Source organism: Mesoplodon mirus (genome assembly GCF_964341445.2).
Source record: "Mesoplodon mirus genome assembly, chromosome: 4".
NCBI lineage: Eukaryota > Metazoa > Chordata > Mammalia > Artiodactyla > Ziphiidae > Mesoplodon > Mesoplodon mirus.
In genome coordinates, this window is record NC_138979.1 from 3,132,864 (window position 1) to 3,153,079 (window position 20,216).

General features: G+C 47.0%; 1 protein-coding gene across 17 annotated transcripts in view; it reads right to left on the reverse strand.

The window, feature by feature from the left end:
• ZNF438 (zinc finger protein 438) overlaps positions 1 to 20,216 on the reverse strand; it is a 388,718-nt gene that overhangs the window by 256,156 nt on the left and 112,346 nt on the right. For 16 of the 17 annotated variants that reach the window (XM_082619994.1, XM_082619999.1, XM_082620003.1 and 13 more), the window contains 2 exons: positions 19,505 to 19,616; positions 11,558 to 11,652 (listed from right to left, as the gene is read on the reverse strand). The gene's annotated coding sequence lies outside the window, so the exon portion shown is untranslated. The remainder of the gene's footprint in view (positions 1 to 11,557; positions 11,653 to 19,504; positions 19,617 to 20,216) is intronic. The other variant, XM_082619983.1, reaches the window with a different exon arrangement.

A 20,216-nucleotide genomic window follows, 5' to 3' on the forward strand; every position in this document is an offset into this window, starting at 1 on the left:
AGTCACACTTCCCTCTTTGTTTGCCCTTTGACACCTTTTACTTGATTGCACTGAGGCCTGGATTAATTTCTCCTGGCCCAAGGCCCATGCTAATTTACATGGCTATTCTATACAGGGGTCAGATCCAGGAAGACAGCAGCCCAGCCTGGATTCACAAACAGAGTCACATCCATCAAATCGCCATGAGCTCAATATACTCAGGGAGAAGAATGGAGGGTAATGAGAAATCCTACTGCGGCCTGAAAGCGTGACTCACCAGGGTTGCCCTGTGGTCAGGCTGATGGGTAAAGCACTCCATCATCCTTATGTTCTCCTTGTCAGACACTTGTGGGATCCATTTTGGGCTTTAGACATGTAATTATGGTTCCCATTGTTTCCAAGGCCAGAATGACACCTAAGATGATACGATTAATTGTGAACTAAGTGGAGTGCCCTCTTCTACGACGTTCATACAAATCCTCGTTTCCTGCAGCAAATACTAGATATGCTGCCGAATCCCACTAGTCCCTAAAATCCACGTTCCTGTTGTCATATTTAGCTGTTGTTCTGAGTGGGGAACTGGTAGACTGACTTACAGCTGGGGCTAAAATCCACTATGGGAAACTCCATTCTTTCACTGTATTTGTTGGCATCGTCAACAATGCTTTTGGTCACTGGCAGTGTTTGTTCATTTATTCACATATTCATTCGTTCGATCAATCAACAAAGACTGTTTTAGGTCTGTTACGTGGGAGGAACTGTACTAAATGCAGGTGAAAGGGCATATGGTCTGAACTAAAAACAGAGCCGCCATATGATCCAGCAATCCCACTCCTGGGCATTTACCCAGACAAAACTCTAATTCTGAAAGATACGTGCATCCCTATGTTCATAGCAGCACTATTCACAATAGCCAAGACATGGAAACAACCTAAATGTCCATCGACAGACGAATGGATAAAGAAGAGGTGGTACATATAGACAATGGAATATTACTCAGCCATAAAAAAGAATGAAATAGTGCCATTTGCAGCAACATGGATGGACCTAGAGATCATCATACTAAGTGAAGTAAGTCAGACAGAGAAAGACAAGTACCATATGATATCACTTATATGTGGAATCTAAAATATGACACAAATGAACTTATCTATGAAAGAGAAACAACCTCACAGACATAGAGAACAGACTTGTGGTTGCCAAGGGGGAGGGAAGGTGGGGGAGGGAAGGAATGGGAGTGTGGGATTAGCAGTTGCAAACTATTATGTACAGGATGGATAAATAACAAGGTCTTACTTTAGAGCACAGGGAACTATATTCAATATCCTGTGATAAACCATAATGGAAAAGAATATGAAAAAACATATACATGTGTATAACTGAATCACCTCGCTGTACAGCAGAAATGAACACAACATTGTAAACCAACTATACTTCAATAAATTTTAAAAACCTCGAAAAGGCATGGTCTCTGGCCTCAAAACTGCCCGGCTGGGAAGGTGTCCACCTTGGGGCAGGTGTTGTATCCGAGTCACCTGGGCATCTTCTAAAGTCACATATGTCTGCTCTTCTCACCCCAGACTCGTCCGAGATTCTGATTTGCCAGGTCCAGAAAGAGGCCCTGGCGTGTGGATTTTGAAAAGACAAGACTCCTACAACAGTTCTGATTACACCCTTGGGTGATGAACCACCGGTCTAGTGATCTTTCCAGAACTCTGTAGAAATCAGCTCCTTTTCGTGGAGCAGTAGGGCCACAAGCCCCTCTTGGCCCAAGATGTCAGGAGCTACCCTGGGCCCGGGGTAACACGGGCTCCCGAGGGCCTGTTCCCAGGCACGGGGTGGGGCCTGCACCGGCCACCTGCTCTCATGCCGACTCTGGCCGGGGCATCTCTGCTGTAGTCTGTCCCTGGCCAGGGGCATCCCTCTGTGCTGAGCTTACCTGGTCCCCTGACCTCTTCCCTGGCTCCGAAAGCTCGCCTTCTGGGGCTGGCTCTGAGGTTACAACTCATGACTGTCTGAGCCCCCTTCTCAGGGCCGTGGGGACCCAGGGCACCTGGCTCTGTGGGCTGAGGACCGTGGAGACGCTGAAGAGGTCAGAAAAGTGGCATTTAGGGAAGTGTCAAAGCTCAGAGGAGGAGCTGGGCAGGGAGGCCCCGCCACCAAGGAAGCTAAACAGAGAGGGTGAGCCGGGCTCTGACAGCAGCTTCCCAGTGCGGGGTGGGAGTGGGAGGCAAGTTCTTTATCAAGTGCCCACAGGTTGGGGGGCGGGGCCGTTAAAGGCCTGGGCGCAAAGCAGGCCTCGGAAGGGACGCAGCCCCGCCGAGCCCGGGCACCGCCCTCCCACTCCGCCCCGTGCAGCAGTCGGTGTGGCCAAGCTCCGGTCTGAACACCGCACGGTCACTGCTGGACTGTCACTTCTGAGTGAACGGCAACGGTTTGTCTCACGCAAGGCCTTTGCCAGCTCGTGAATGGTTTAGCTTTGTTTTTCATTGCTCGTGTCACGCCTGATTATTTTGAACATGACATTCTGGCCTGAATACGGCTGATACTGGGGACCAGTCAGAGATGGTGTATTCACCACTTTACAATGTAAGGCTGCGTAGGTAAAGACTGGGCCAGCCAGCCAGGGTTTAGGGTCCGTCAGTCTCCTGAATGGATGAATGCAGTCAATCCAGAAAGTCTTACTTAAACTAAAATAAGCTGGAAAAGTACAAGTAAAACCAGAATTAGCTGATGTATGTTTGCTAACTGGGGCGATTTGCTGGTTTTTTACCTTCAATCATCACATCCTCTCGCAGCGCATCATCCGTGGGTTCATTTGCTCGGCTTTCCCTACGGGGGGGGTCACCGGGGGTGCCTCGGAAACCGACCCCAAACCACGCCTCCTTCCTCATGGCCACACCCCCTCCCCTCATACATGGACCACCGGGCACACATGCAGATAAAGTGAACAGACGTGGCCCCTGTCCCTCAAGTCACCCCGTCAGGTGAGGGTGACAGCCACAGAGCAACCGTTCCAAGGTGATGGAGGCTGTGGTGGCGTCTTCCCCGGGGGCTTGAGGACGCAGAGCCGAGAAGCCAGGAGCACCGCCCTGCGGAAAGCGGGGCGCGCAGTCAGATCGGGGGAGGGCGGCCTTCGTGTCTCGGGGCGCGTGCACGGAGGGCAGGCGGGAGGCAGCTCCGCGCCGAAGCCTGACCCGTTGCTCCGTGAGTGGTTGTCCTGCGTGTGCCACTCCTGCCCCTCTGGCTCTTCGGCGTGACCACGGTCCCCCCTCAGCCGCCCTCCAGGGCCTCAGCTCAGCTGGAAGAGAAAACTCAGCCCCTTGTTCTCGGGAGACAGGGAGGGCGCCTGGCGGCGGGCGTTTATTTCTCTTCCTTTGGACGTTGAAACAAACCACATCGAACTGCTGCTGGGATCCCCGTGCAGGTGTCCCACAGACCTGGCAGCACACGGGTCTCCTCCGGGTGCGGCCCCGATGGAAACACGTTCTGAGCCCTCAGAGAGGTCTGTGGCGCGAGGCTAAGAATAGGCGAGCAAAGCAGCCCCGGCTCAGGGATCAGGCTTTGCAGGCCCCAGGAAAGGCAGCTGTAGCAAGCTCAGGCCAAGCCTCAGGGTCGTGAGAGACTTCCCAGCTTGACTCCGGGAGCTGGGAAAGACGGGCAGGATGTGGTGCGGTGGCCGTGCGCGGTCTGCAGGGCCAGCGCTCCCAGCAAAAAGCCTCCTACAGACGCTTTGAACAGTGCTAACCAGTTTAAAAAAACAAAAGAGCGCGTACACACGCACATGCGCGCACATGCGCGCACACACACCCACAGCCCCTGAACAGCTCTTTGCTTTAATCTCCTTCAGTGGAAACTGGGATTTGGGGCAGTTCTCATAGCGGGCGGCCAGCTCTTGGTTTTCAGGGTCTTCTGAGTATGTATAGCCATTAGCAAGGCCGTGAAAAACACCACGGGTACCCTGATAAAGCCACGTGTCCCAGGTTGACGGACGTGAGTGAGGGCCAAAACCCGGAGCAACGACTTCTCGGTGCTGATCTGCAAAGGACCTGGCCAAGCCCGGTGTGTGACGGTGCAGGAGTCCCTTTCCTAACACCTCCCCGCCAACATCTCTCCCCTCCGCCCTTCCAGCCGTGGAGCCCATCCGCTTATCGTTGGCATAGTTTCATTCAGGGGACGTGGGTCCGAGGGACTGGAATAATAATAGGTTTCAGCCCTGATTCAGTGTGTTCTAGGGCAGAAAAGACACTTCCTCTTTGCTTCTGAACTCCTTCCTGAAGAGAAAAGCAAAACGCCACTCCCAGGAAGGCAGAGCAGCACAGTCACCCCTGCATCCCCAGGGAACCACTTCAGGGGGCTTCTGTTAGCAGGTGGATGAGCTCTTTTCCAACCAAGTGTATGAAAGCTGAGCAGCTCTGAGCACATTGCTGGTGAGTCACAGTGAGGGGGATGACTCAGTATTTTAGACTCTGATAAGGATCGTTACCGAAATACCCAAGGCAGCTGCCATCAACATTTTGGAACGCATACATTTTAAAAACATGGAAAGGCTCTACCCTCTTACTTTTCATGTCTTTATTTTTTTGATTTACCTTAAGCAAGGCACTTCATTTTCTCCCCAGCGTTGTGGAGATGGAATTGACAAGGCTCTACTCTTTAAATCCTCACTTGGAGGAAAAGATCTTCTTAAACAGATTGTTCTCTTACTCTTTCCCGACCCGGAGAAGAGTCTTTCTTCCAGATACGTCCTCCTTGACGGCTGTCAGATAGGATTGACGGGAAAGGACGGGAGAGGGGATTAGTATTTCCTGAGCGACCACTGGATTCCAGGTCGATGAATAGCCAGTGAAGCAGATTTCTAACGTGGGCAGGTACCCTCCATCAGACTAGCTGAAGAAGCCTGGAGACAGGTAGCGTGTGTGAAGGCTGGAGCCTGAGGTCACACGGCCCAGGTTCGTGGAGACGCCGAGTTACCTGCTCCACGGGTTTGTGTGGATTTCATGAGCTGACCCTCGAGCAGTCAGCGCAGTATCCAGCACAGAGGACGTGCTCAGGAAACGCGAGATCCTTCTCCGGTTCTATCATTCCCAGCCCACAGCTCTGAAACCCATAGTTTATGTTCACTAAACACCGATTCATTTGGAAAGATAGACCTGGCATTAACCACAGCTGCGGTACAAGAAAGATGACTTGTGTTGATGCATATTTCGGGGGCAAAAGGCACAAAGTGACGAGCAAATAGTTTGCCGTTTGGTGGCCTAGAAACGTGTTTACTAGTCTGTGCTTTCCTAGTGCTTCTGCACCAGCAGAGTTAAAGCTTGCCAAGTAGGAAAAGACTGCACTCCCGGGGGGTCATTAACTCACTGCGTGGATCAGGCTCTTACTTGGGCCTTCTCCCTTTTATTCCAAAGAGATTTTTTGCAGTTATTCCGTTTAGTTCTAAAGACCTGAAGTGTTATGGGATACATTTGCTTATGGTGATGGATGGGCATTTGGACAACCCAGGGCTTTGCTTCGAGGGCCCTTTTATGAATGCTGAATATCGCCCAACAGGGAAAGAGCCCAGCACCCCAACCGAGAAGTGTGTGTTCCTCTCACGTTGCAGAGAGACCAGGTGACTTGTTTAAAAGTGCCCAGCAGACGGGTGACAGGCAAAGTGGGCTGCCGTCGGCCATACTCCCACACGGAGGGAACATGAAGGAGCAGTTCGTCCGCTGCCCAGCTGCCTTTAATTAGAAACAAAGGAAGTCAGGGCTTTCTATCCGCTGGAGAAAAACAGTGAAACTCGACTAGCTAAACACTGAAAATCCCTGTCATCAAAAGCCCATGGGATTGAGCTTCTGGAAGGCCAGCCCAGCGGTAAACGTTGGTGACGTGGCTGTCCAGCTGGAGTGGCTGCAGAGAGAGAGAGTCATGGGACAGAGCATCGTAAGCAGCTGGTACAGGAGTGGGGAGTGGGCCCTGCCTTGCCGCCTGCCCTGGAGCCCTCAGGTCCAGTCATGGGCCCCTCTGCTCTGACCTCCTGAGGAGAGAATGGCACCAGATATTTTTCCCATTCCAGATGCAAAACCAAGAGCTTGAGTCCAAATGTTCTCAGTCCAGGGAAAACGTTCTGAGACCTCAGAAAACTCATTCCCCCAGAGACCATTTTCCTGACTTGTAATTGGGTCGGTGATCACCCGTTTTAGAAAGGTTTGGGGTGGTCCAGTTTCCTCTGGGAACCCTGGAGGTTTCATGGTTTCAGTTTCCGGAGTTTTCCGCTGGCCTCGGAGTTCCAGGGAAAACTGAACTTGCTGAGGAAGCGAGCGCCAGCTGTTTGGCCGCAGAGGTAGTTTCATGCTGAGGAAAAGAAAACCCAATTCGGATTCCTTCCCCTTTCTTGATACGAGCGAGGGAGCTGGCCTGAGCACAGCCTGTGTGCAGAGGGAGGCTTTGAAAGTTTCATCCCTGGTATACCACCATAAGAAAGATCTGAAAATTTCAGAAAGACTGAGAATTTCAAAACATTATGTAATGAGCTACACATTTTTTTTTTTTTTTACAAGTGTCATTAGATCTGCTGTCACCACTTTGGGGTGTCAGAACCGCTAAGCATCAAGCATCACCCTCCCTAAGGGTCTGAGTCGGTTGTGACTGGGGATGGTGTGAGTCTCTGATTTCCACACACTTTAACGCAGCCCTCTAATCTGAAGTATGCAAACTAGGTTTTCTCCCTTCGGAAAGATGATCCCATACAATTTGGTTGAGGAGCTATGCACATTTCACAGCGAGGGGACAGGGGCCATCCAAAAGGATGGAAATTGCTCAAATGAACAATTTGCATTTCCTCTCCTCCCTGGGGGAAAATAAATGCAAAAATATCTGTTGTGAAAGTTAAAGTCTACTCTTCACCTCCTCCACCTTTCTCAGTCCTTGTTTTGCACAGCAGAACACTAACAGAAGGCAAGGTGGCTTTTTTCTTTCTTTCTTTAAATGCAGGCACAGAGAATCCGAGCTACAACAAATGGTCCAGGGAACCAGTGTGGAGACTGAGAATATCAAGTCAGGACAGTCAGCTTCTAGAACAAGTTGGTGGGGGGTCCCTGTGACAACAAAACTAGCTGAGGAGTGTCAGCAGCCTGGGCGGTCCTCCAGCCCGAGGGGTCACTGCCCTGCTCTCCGTAACAATAAATGTCAGAAAGCGCAGCCCATCTCCCTAAATGAGCAGAAACCTTTCCCCACTCTTCCAGCCCCATCAAATATTTCTCCTTCCAAAGGCAGGACGGTCGTGTGTTTCTTGAAGCTGATCAAGTAGAGACAGTTTGAGGTGCAGGTGGAGAGTCACCTCTCTGAGGTCACTAGATTCAAGCCTCCACCATCTGTTCGGGGGGAGCCCAAGGAGCCCCCGTGGGCATCAGATGGGAATTTCCACCTCCCAGCTACAGAGCCATTGTGGGAAGATCCGGCCACACCAGGTCCGGAGCTCCGTGTCCAATGAGGGCAGGTATTGCATCAAATGCCAAACATACGTTGGGTTTCTTCCTTCCCTTCAGAGTTGCTCTGGCTAATTTCATTAGGTCCCTGAGCTTGGCATCAAGACCAATTAGAAGAGAATAACGATAAAGTCCGGAAGTGTGCAGGGCTAAATAGATAAAAAAAAAGCGGTCGCTCATAGATCCCAGCGGAGCTTTCTGGCAGGAGCCACTTTCCAGCATCAAAGCCATTTGGAACTTATCTATAAGATGTTTGACCTTTTAGCTGATATAGCTGCTTTGGTCTGATTTGCAAAATACCCAAAGTTTTTCAGCCATGACCTTGGCTTCCCTCTTCTTTTTATTTCTTCTTTTGTCTCTTGAACCAGACTATTCTGAGTGTAGTTTGGTTCCACTGACCAAAGATGTTAGAAGCAAGGGCTGGGTTCAGATATGTCACTCAGTCCAGACTCTTTGCCCCTCACGATGAAGGAATTCTGTGCAAAGACCTTATCATTGCTGATCTTGGCACATTCTGACAGCCCACTTGTGTGGGCCCCAGACAAGCCCCCACTGTGGCCAGCTGGATGGATGTCACCGGGGAACCCTCTCATCTCAGAGGGTCACTTCCTTTCTCAGGCTACAGCCACAAGAGCTGTGTCAACTGGGGCTGGGAAAGTAGGCCAAACCAGAACTGGAGGAAAACCAGGCAGAGTGTGTTTGGAGGCATCTGTGATCCAGAGAGACAGATACCTCCTCTCTGTTGAGAGTGACTTGGGGATTATCTCCATTTGCCTTCAGTTCCTAAAGGTCATGCACTGTGGTCCAAACCATGTAATTCACCAAAACCTGCACAGATGAACTAGATTTTTGCATCCAAATTTCTTTTCTAAGAATCAGCATATTTCTGTCTTGTGATCTTGTGTCTCTAAATATTGCCAAGTGTGTGTGCGCAGGGTGTGGATACACTGGGGCCAAACCTGGGTTGCCATCTGGGGCATTTCATATATATGACGTGTTCCTCATATGTCCTCTGCTGCCAGTTTGCTGCCTGAAACCTCAAACAGGAAACGAAATCTTTAATTCTACCATCTGAGCCAAGGACTCTGCCAAGAGGAAAAGATGCTTGTGGAAAATGTCCCACGAGACTTTCGATGATGTGCGGATTCTTGCCTGAGGTTAAGCTCTGAAGGAAGTTGGTGGCGGGGATGGGAAAGGGGTGGTCAAGAACAGGCGGTCAGTGGGTCCCAGAAAAAAGAAAAGTGTATCTGGAAGGGCATCAGAAGGGACCCGCAGGGAAAGGAAGACAACTTCACCTATGCCACACCTTGCCTGGTCATCGGTGGGTTATTCTCTTGGCATCAGCACAGCAGGCCTGCTGGTGAGGGCTCTCAGTGGATGGGAAGCTACTTTTCTCCACACCAAGGTCAACAGCAAACAAAGCTGCCTTTGTGTCTGGTTCACCCTGAACTTTGCTGACCACCCTGCCCCCAGCAGAGCTGGGAGGAGCTGACTCGATCACGAGATCCAGCTCCCATTCACCTGGTTATAGACACAGGGACACAGCCATGGGTTTCCAAACCTTTGCTCCTGATGTGCCTTCAAGGGCAGGTATCCACAGGCCCATGGGTCTCCAAATTGGGAGAACTAATATTAAAACAGCATCTGCTCTAGATCCAATCTCCAGCCACCTGGCCCTTTCCATCAGGTCCTCCAAAAGGTCGAAATAACCTTTAACACGGTCCGGGAAGAGGATCTTAACAGAAAGAGGGCTGAAAGAAGACCAAACTAACCGCCCCCCCTTCCCTTCCCTGACTTAGCCAGGCAAGCTCCTCCACTCGTCTGTTCTCCTCCTTGATGGCCCCAGTGGGAAGGAAACATAAAGGACCCACATATAACCTTTTCTCATAATCACTTCCTAACTCTTTTGCCAACAAGTACAGGCAGAGCCCATGGTGTGTAAGTACAATGGAAACTCAACTGTTGAAATAACTGGGGATGTACTTGGTCTAGACTACCTGGGACCAAGTTGAAGAGACTGGATCTCAGCTGGTTGACTCTTCACCTTGAAAAAACTGCAAGAGTTGCCCAAAGGCCTGGAATCACCAGTTGTATTTTACAGTATTGTGCCTATTCTATTTACAGTAGCCTATTTATAATATTCTATTTACAGTTTATTTACACAGAAGCAACCTAAATGTCCACCGACAGATGAACGGATAAAGAAGATGTGGTACCACATCCAGCCACATGGATGGACCTAGAGATCATCATACTAAGCAAAGTATTGACAGGTCAGAAAGAGAAAGAGAAACAGAAATACCATATGATATCATTTATATGTGGAATCTAAAATATGACACAAATGAACTTATCTACAAAACAGAAACAGACTCACAGACATAGAGAACAGACTTGTGGTTGCCAAAGGGGAGGGGGGTGGGGGAGGGATGGACTGGAAGTTTGGGGTTAGTAGATGCAAACTACTATATATAGAATGGATAAACAACAAGGTCCTACTGTAGAGCACAGGGAACCATATTCAACATCCTGTGATAAACCATAATGGAAAAGAATACAAAAAAGAATGCATATATATATAATCATTCTGCCGTACAGCAGAAATTAACATAACATTGTAAATCAACTATATTTCAATAAAATAAAATTTAAAAATAACATAAAATATTGTGCCTATGAATACAATGAACAGTATTTGGTTTCACTATCAACATTTGTTTCAGCATAATTAAGGCCATTTCATTCCTTGAAAAAATGTACAATCTTATATTCATATTTAGGGTCTGAGTTCCAGAGTGCCTTTTAGTTCTTTACCATTTCATCTTTTTAAGAAATCGTATAACATATGGAAAGAAAATGGAAAGATTACTCACTTGACTGGAATCAGATTTGAAATCACTCTGAATATATTTTCTAACACTTCCTCATTGATTGCCTCGGGAATAAATAACCCCAAGCGGTAGCGTCATAAGATCTCTCTTATTACTCTGCTTCTAAAATAAATTCCCAAGAAAGTGCGCAGAGTATCAAACTAGCATTTTCAGTATCTGCCAACCTCACACTCACATCTCAGCAAGAAAGCGTGCGAGTGAGTAAACTGCCTCTTTGTCAAACATAAATGTGGCAAATTCTAAGGCGGCTCCTTTTCAACTAAATTGTCTCAGCACGCAGAGCAGCGGGGAGAGGGTTTGCTATGGGACCCAGGCAAAAACCCAAACTTCAGATGATTTTTCCGGGAGGGTATTATATTACGACGTTCCTGGGAGAAATGACGAGATATTCGCAGTGAAACGGCACCTTTTCTTTCAGAATCCCCTGCTCTCTTGAAATGCGTTCGAGTCTCCAGAATGTGTGCCTGACGGGCCTCTGGGTCGCACACAGAGTCCCCGGGATGCTAAGGAATTCTGTAACCTGACTGGCTGCTGCGATTTCCACGAGGCCTGACCTCCTCTGGACTCACCCTGACCCCACAAACATGCTTTCCAAGAGACACAGCCTTGTCTTGTCTGGAGCACGTGTGATGAGAAAGCAGCCGGGCCCGCCCACCCAGCAGCCACGGTCGCTCGGGGCGGCAGTGGCTCTGCCTTGGCTGTCCTCAGAGGTGTCTAGTGGCCCAGAGATCCAGGGCATGGCTCACCCGGAGCCCAGGCTTGGCCAGACTCACGCAGTGCCAGGCGCTGTCTGCTCGGAGCCTTGGGGGTGACATGGGGGCCCGTGGCAGCCGTGCCCCACGTGGCCTTGGGCGGCAGGAAGCGGTCTCAGTCACCTGGCGCCAGCTGCCCAACGACTCCACCCAGATTGCAGAGACCCTCCAGGGGCCTATCCAACCCCAAAGCCCCTCATCGCTCACAAGCTTTCCCTGCAGACTCCCTAAATCCCAGTCCCCCAGGCCCCGTTTTTAATCCAGCTCTCGCTCCATTTCTCTCTACACCAATAAGATCCCTTGCCCTATCAAACTGGACTTCTAGTTCCTGTTTTCAACGCCCCAATGCCAGCCTCTGACCCCAGACACTCTAAAAGCCTCTCAGCAATTATTTCCATACTCAATTCCACATCCTCCAATTCAAGGATTACCCTATAACCAAATTTCTTTTCCAAATACACACCTCTGGTCGTGTTACAACGTCATTCTCCTGCTCACAGACTTCCAGTGGCTTCTCACAGCCTGCAGTTTCCTTAGCTGGGTGCCCTGGCCCACTGCCTGTTTGTGTAAATAACGTTTCATTGGCACGTAGCCACACCCGTCATTTACATATTGTTTACAGCTGTGTCCATGCTCTGATGGCAGAGCTGAGTCATCGCGATGGAGATCACATGGCTTGAAACGCCTAAAATACGATTTATCCCTTCATGGAGAACATTGGCTGACCCCTGCTCTAAAAGGTGGTCCCAAATTTCCTTTGCAGTTTCATGTCTTTAGAGCCTGGGCGCTCCTGACTTTAGGGCCTTGATTTCCACTAGTCCACTCTCTGCTGGGGGAAATGGACCCTCCAGGTCCATCCCAAGTGGACCCACTCACAGACGCTTTCAACGCCATCTCTCCCTGCTTTGGACCCATCACACACTGTTATGGCATTTTGCAAGTTCTGACTTTTATTGTGTTAATGTATGTTTCCCATCCCCATTGAGTCTGGAAGTTCCTGGAGGGCAGGAGACAGGTCTCAACCATCTTAAGCTCTTAACCCAGCTCCCTGCAGTGTCATTCAATAGCTATTTGGAGACTTACCTGACTCAAAATCTGGGAGTCTTTTCTTCCAGTGGCTTCCAGAATTAATCATCAACATTCTCCCAGATGCCCACGGGCATCCCAACACCACCCAATACAAGGGGGAGTTAGAGTGAAAAGAGACAGTGGTCTTAACTGATTTTGCTTCAAATCTCTTACTTTTTCAAATTAAAAAAAAAAACCAACAAATTACCATATGGTAAGGGCCCTTCCCAGGGCTTTGGAAGGAGTCAGGGCAAGCGAGGGGCTCTGAAGCTCAGCTTTATCAGCTTCTCGGCAATTTACCTCTGTATAGAGGAGTCACTCAGGTGTGAAGGCTTTAATGCAATTGCCTAGAGAGAGCTGGGCGAGAGGTACGTGCTCTGTGCTAATGAGGGCTCCAGGCACAGCTGGCACTCATCACGCAGGCATTCCCCATGGCATAACAAGAGCCTTCTTCTACATGTTTTCTTTAATCTGGGTTTTTTAAATCTTACAGGTTTGCTATGGAAAACAGTTTGGTATTTTCTCAAAAAGCTAAGTGTAGAATTACTGTATGACCCAGCAGTTCCACTCCTAGGTATATACCCCAAAGAATTGAAAGTAGGAACTGGAAAAGATACTTATACACCCATCTTCATAGCAGCATTACTCACAATAGCCAAAAGGTGGAAGCAACCCAATGTCCATCAACAAATGAATGGATAAGAAAAGTGTATGTATACGATGGAAAATTAGGCAGCTGTAAAAAGGAATGATGTTCTGATGCATGATGCAACACGGATAGACCTTGAAAATATTACGCTAAGTAACATAAGACACAAGAGGACATATATTTTGTGATTCCACTTACATGAAATATCTAGAACAGGAAAATTCTTAGAGACAGAAAATAGATCAGAGTTTACTAGGGGCTGGAGAAAGGGGGGAAGGGGAAATTATTACTTAATTGTTTTGAGAAGTTCTATTTGGGATGATGAGAAAGTTTGAGAAATATACAGTGATAATGGCTGTACAACACTGTGAATGTAATGAATGCCACTGAATTGTACACTTAAGAATTGGTAAAATGGTAAATTTATGCTATGTATATTTTGCCACAATAAAAGTACCAAAATATGTGAGGTAATATCTGAGCATCAGAAATGAATTTGTTCAGATCAGGTTATTCATGCATAAAACATATCTGGCAGAATCTTTTGCATGAAAATATTTATCTAAAACGATTGCCATCTCTGGAATAAGAACACTGTAGAGCTCATATAGAAAAAAATCTCACAGGTTAATTACCAAGCCAATGAAAATTGATATTAACCTGCTGTACATTCACCAACTGTCCCTACACTTGTCAACCACCCACCATGGATGCATTCAAGGGCAGTGAACACACAGGTTTCGAGAGATGGTGTGGCTTGTGTTTGCCAATGTTGTCTTCTAAAACAGAAAAATTTACTCGGAGGCGATTTGCCTGGGTTAATTTCTTTCAGATCCTGAACTCCCTGAGGCCTGTTTAATATGCCTCCTTAGCTGTCTGTATAGATCCTGACAGCCAGCTAGAGGTGAGGGGCACCCAGACAGCCTCACAGAGGTTCATCCAGAGCATAAAAGCATTGATAAGGGAGGATCATTAAGTGAGCGGCAGACCACATGCCACTTGGACACTGTGAGCCACTCTCTAAATGTATTTGCTACCCCTGGCTCCCCACCCCTGCCCCAGGTTCCAGTCACCCTCTCAGCTGCTTTCTCTGGGACACATTCCGAGCCTGCATTAAGTAGGGTAAACAATGCTTGATAGGACAACAAACTCTGAGATGGTTTAGCACAGTGAGAGCTTTATTTTGCATTCCAGGACAATCTGAGACCGCTAGGCAGGTGGCCACAGATCAGCTTCTGTGAAGCTAATCAGGGATGTGAGCTCCTTCCATCGAGTGGGCCCCCATCCCCATCAGCTGGGAGTTTGTCTGCGGATCCTACGCACGTGACCAGAAGCCCAGGGAGTGGGATTGTGACATGGCCCAGGTGTGTTTTCTGGGCCAGGCCCAGAAGTGATGCACGTCACTTCCATCTACATCCCATTGGCCAAGACTCAGTCACATGACCCCACCTGACTGCCAAGGAGTCTGAGAAATAGCTTTGGGTGAGTTCACAACAGTGTTTTCTGCCACGGGGATTTTATAAGCCACACAATCAGTGCTTTTCCCATCCCCTGTCCCATTTATCCTCACTCCACCAGGCAACAGGAATTGCCTTGCCTCCCAAGGGTAGGAAATGGGAGAAACCTTGAACTCAAGGCTCCAGCCTGGATAAAGACTGTGGCCAGGAGCTGCACTTCCACTTTCCTGGCCGGGACAAGACTACTTTCTCTCGTGACCTGCTCTGAGCTCCAGGGCAGACTAGGCCAGCCTCTGCCCAGAGGGAGATCTGCTCAGAACATCTGGGCTCCAGATGCTGCTGGCTTCCTTAATGGCTCCGAGGGCAGGGGAAGGTGTTGGTCTTAAGCCGTAAAATCCTGCAAGGTCTGCTTTTTGTCTCTGAGAGCTCTTCTCTCCCCTTTGCACTCTTCGAGGGCTGAATTCAACAGAGCCAGCCTTCTTTGACAGCTGACAGGGAATTCTCTGAGGAGGACAGTTGATTTTGGAACAATTCCTGCTGTCAGTCCTGTAAAGCCCAATCTTCCTGACCCATAGGACAGGATGACAATCTCACCTGTGTTTGCAGTTAGTCACTTGAGGGGCTTCACTGTTAAAAGTTTGTCAAAGGTCAAGCTGGATGGCACAGAAAAGGATGCGTTCATCGGGCTGATCCTGGCACTCTCTGCCCTATTCCTTGTGACTTTGCTCACAGACCCACGAACGTGCGTTGCCAAGGTGTGAAGACACAGTCAGCAGGAGATACCTTTTGCCTCCTCTAAGTGTAGGTTTCCACCCATACATCTGTCTTGGCATTTTATTTCCCGTGAAAGCGGTCCTTGGGATGAGGTGTGCGTCCACTGCATGACCTCTTAATTCAGAGTAGGACTAACAACATTGAGAGTTGATCAGATTCATAAATGGTCATTCATAACGGGAGGTGGGGGAAATGAAAGTGTACTGTGTGCAACTTTAACTTTCCAAGGTTGCGACCAAGAACGATCACACCTTCCAACTTTCCTCCCAGTGTATCTTTCAGTCACACAGCCCTGAACTGGATGGATGGGATGCTGACCCCAGGAGGGATTTTTTATGTTTGCACATAGCTCTGTTACTAAAGATGCTTTACAGATAACTATGAGAAAAGTAAATCTTTGTTATATTAATACAGTATATAAGAGCAGAGAGGCTCAAAAATACACTTGCTTTAAAGTTAGGGAATGTAGCTCTCTCGTGTTCAGGTGAGAGGGCTGAGATCTGGGTTTTTATTTTTTATTTTTTTCACTATTTCTGAACATTTACCTCTTCAGGTTTGCTTCCTCTGTACCACAGTGGAGAAGAAAGGCATGTGATTTGGGGGGGATGCTTTCAGATGCAAGGAATAGCATATCTGACCAAAAGTGAGGTTTATCTTCTCACATAGCCAGACATCCTGGATGTCGAGTCATGGGAAGGTTGGCTAATTCAGTGGCACAGAAACATGATCTTTTTGCTCTGTGGTCCTCAGCCATGCCTCCTTGTAGCCACAAGATGGATGCTGAAGCTCCAGACATCACATCTTCACAGAACTAAGGCCAAAGGCTGCAATGTCTTTCCTCTTTTCATCCGAGAGAAATACCTTTCTTAAAATCCTCCAGCAGACTTTCACTTGTATCTCAATGACCTGAAGGGAGTTCATTCTTATCCTTAATGTAATCATTGGCAAAGGGGAATGGGATTATCACAACTGGTTTAGACCAGTGGTTCTCAAACTTCAGCATGAATCAGAATCTCCTGGGGGGCTTACTAAAAAAAGATTGCTGTGTTCCTCCACCAAAATTTCTGATTTAGTATATTGGGGATGGGGCCTACTAAATTTGTATTTCTAATAAGTTGCCAGGTCATCCCACTGCTGCCAGTCTGGGGATCATACTTTGGGGACTATTGGTTTAGACAGGTCTTGGTTCATTTTCTGGGGCTGAGGGTAATAGGAGGAACACATCGGGACCGAGTCAGCAGAAGAGAGCTTGTCAGGTCGGCATCCAGCCCCAACTGCCTCCTGTTTTCCTGTATTTTCCCTGCATTTTCTGAGTACATACCTAGACTCTTTTGGCCTTTTTTTCAGGACCACTGCAGATTAGATGGCTTTACTGAAATGTTTTTATTAATTTGATTCCTACAGCAAGTCTTTTCCTTTTGAAACTAACATAAATTCTAAGTCCCTCGGTGTGTACTGCTTAAATTATGTAGAGCTTAAATGATTTCTTTCAATATCTATTACCTTTTGGTCTTCTCTGTAAAACGTTATCAGTCTTCATGTTTGTTGCATCCTCCAGTTTATTAGAGCCACCTTAAGATCCTCACAACCCTCCCAGCTCTTACCAACCTAAACACTTTTGTGTCCTCAGCAAATTCTCTCACACTGCCATTCACTTCATCCTCTAGATCACTGACCAGTATATGGAGCTAAATTACTGGAACTACCAACTTGAACTTCAGCCACTAGCAGCACCTGAAACACTGCGGCAGCAGCCGTCAATCAGTGTATCAGTTTCTTACATTAAAAAAAATCCATATTTGACTCCATTATTTCCTGTGCAGAGTTTGTAGCAGATACATAGACATAGATATAAACATGATTATACAGAAGGAAACTTATCTTGTTGAAAAGGCAGCGTACACGGCTTAACATTTTGGAGATCATTTTGGAGATTTGGTGGCACTAAATGTGGAGATTTGTTTCGAGAGGCACCCCTTCAATCCCATGCCCAAAGGGCTAGCTACTTGATATCAAATTCCACCGTTAGAAAGTCATTCTTTGGAGTAAATGAGCATCTCGTTTAAAATAAGTGTCTCTTGAAAGGTTAAGGTTAAGAGAGCTATAGCCCTAGTCGTATATACCAACCTGAGCGTGAGTCCATTTAGTAATATTCATTCCTCCGAGCTGTGATCTACCCACTGAAAGGATGGAAAGACGGAAGCAAGGAATGGATTGACTGGGGAATTCAGGGCAGCAAACCTCTCTGGGAAGGAATTCCCAGTGGGCCCTGGGCCACTGAGGGGGTGACAGGGGGAACTGGGATGCTTGTACATCACAAAAGGCCCCAGAAGGTAGCAGTGGAGACAGAAGTGGGAACACGTCTCTCACAGTTTGATCCAAGACAGCCCTGTTTAGTAGCTTAATGTGCATCTTAATAAAGATTAATAAAGAGCCCAGGGATGTTTTTATTATTAATGGAATATTAACACCTGAACTCCAGACCAGCCTTTCTCCCCTCACCTCTGGTCAGAACAGGTTGATGGGGCCCATGCCTGTTTTTTTTTTTTTTTTTTTTTTTTGCGGTACGCGGTCCTTTCACTGTTGTGGCCTCTCCCGTTGCGGAGCACAGGCTCCGGACGCGCAGCCTCAGCGGCCATGGCTCACGGGCCCAGCCGCTCTGCGGCAAGTGGGATCTTCCCGGACCGGGGCACGAACCTGTGTCCCCTGCATCGGCAGGTGGACTCTCAACCACTGTGCCGCCAGGGAAGCCCCATATGCCTGTTTTTAAAGCCTAACCATAGTTCTTATCTCAACCAAGCCCCATAGGGCCAGAATCCAAGATGAGAAGCTCAGGTATGAGGACTTTTAGGTGGTTCACCAAAGGCCATACGGTTAATGGCAGAGCCAAGATTTGGTGGTCAGTGCTGTTTCTATCACACCACATGGTCTATAGGATCAGGACTGCTGTGGATGGCTGTGCGGCCTGTGCACTGCACAAAGGCACCCGGGTGACGGGTGACAGGGCAGCAGGAACCAGGGGTCCTTTTGTAAGGAGCACCAAAGCCCCAAATGTACTGGCTTAGGCTTTGCTTACTCATTACTAGCTCTTATTTTCCTACAAATGGATTCACCCCTAACAGACCAGAATTCTTATGTTTATATTAGAGTTATTTATGTAAAATTGGTTCCTGTAAGGCGGGTTCTAGGTGTAAGGACACTTTGGATTCTCAGCGTCTTCCTGAGTGGTCTCCCTGCCTCAGTCTTGCCTTTTCCAGGCGCAGCGCCAACACCACGTGCTTCAGGGATAATGAGCGAACAGTACACGGTGTGTTTTAAACGCGTACAATTTGAAATGCCGACATATGTGTGCATCCACGAAACCGCCCCACAAAGTGGGCAACATGCCCAGCCCCCCAAACTCTCCACCTGACCCTTTGCAATCACTCTCCCACCCCCTGCTCCCAATCCAGGGAACCACCCACCTGCTTTCTGTCCCCAGAGGTCAGTTTACATTTTCTAGTACAGTATGAATGGAATCATACAGTCTGTGTTGATTTTTGTTTGGCTTCTTCGCCAGAATGATTATTTTGAGCTTTATCCATGTCCTTCCATGTATCAACAGTTTGTTCCTTTTTTATTGCTAAGTACTATTCCATTGTATGGATGTGCCACAATTTGTGTATCCATTCACCTGATGATAACCATTTGGATTGTTCTTGGTTTTCTTTTAATTAATTAGTTAATTAATTAAGGCTATTACAAACAAGTCTGCTATAAATATTTGTATACACATCTTTGTATGGACATAGGCATTTATTTCACCTGGATAAATATCCAGAAGGAGAAAGCCTGGATCTTATGGAAAGTGTATGTTTATAACTATTTAAGAAATTGTCAAACTGTTTTCCAGGTATTTGTGCCATTTTACATTGTGTGTCAGAGGTCTAGTTCACTCGCATCCTAACCAGCAATTCACAGGGTCAGTCTTTTTAACTATAGACCTACAAATAGGCACACAACAGTATCTCACTATGGTTTTAATGTACATTTCCATAGTGCATAATGATGTTGAGTATCTTTTCATGTGTTTATTTGCTGTCTGTATATCTTCTCTGATGAATTGTATGTTCAAATCTTTGGCTCATTTAAAAAATACAGTTGTTTGTTTTCTTATTGCTGAGTTTTGGGAGTTATTAATATATTGTGGATACCAGTTCTTTATCAGATATGTGATTTATAAGCATTTTCTTCTACTCTCTGGCTTATCTTTTCACTTTTTAACAGTGCCTTTTGAACAACATTTCTTAATTTTGAGGCACTCCAATATATCAATTTTGTATGTGTGTGTATTATTCTTTTGCCGTTGAATGTAAAAAAATCTTTACATAACCTGAGGCCACAAAGATTTTCTCCTATGTATCTTCTAGAAATTTTGTAATTTTAGTTTTTACAGCTAGATCTCCAATCTATTTTGACTTACTTTTTGTATAAGTGCCAGGATTGGACTGGAATTATTTTTTGCATAAGAATATCCAACTGTTTCATCTGCGTTAGTTGAAAACTTTGTATTTTCTTCTGAATTATCTTTACACCTGTGTAAAGAGACATAATAGAGAAGTTGACCATTGAGAACTGCTGACACCTGTCTATGGTATATTCCACAGGACACCTACCAAAAGAAAGAAAACCAGAAAGAGAGAGCCAGCATAGCAAGACATAGGCATTGCAACACCCCGGCACGGGCTCCTGCCAGTGCCAGCTGGGTTCCCTGCCACTGTTACCATTTGTACCGGCCTTGCCACTCTGCCCCTTACCTGCAGTCCTGAACTTTAAACCCAAGGATTAGGTCAAAAGAAAAAATTGACCTTATCAATGTGAGTCTATTTCTGGACTCTCCATTTTTTTCTATTGATCTTATTGTCTGTATTGACACCAATATCATACTATTTTAATTACTCTATTCTGTTCCATTGATCTACTTATCTATCTTGATGCCAATACCACAGTATCTTAATTACTGTAGTTTTATAATAAATATCAAAGTAACGTAGTATGAAAGCTTTCCTCCTATTTTTCAAAGTTGTTTTGATGTCCCTAGGTTCTTTATATTTCCAAATGAATTTCAGAATCAGCTTGTCAGTTTATACAAAAAGGATTCTCATTGGGAATGCTTTTTTTTTCTATAGATTAAC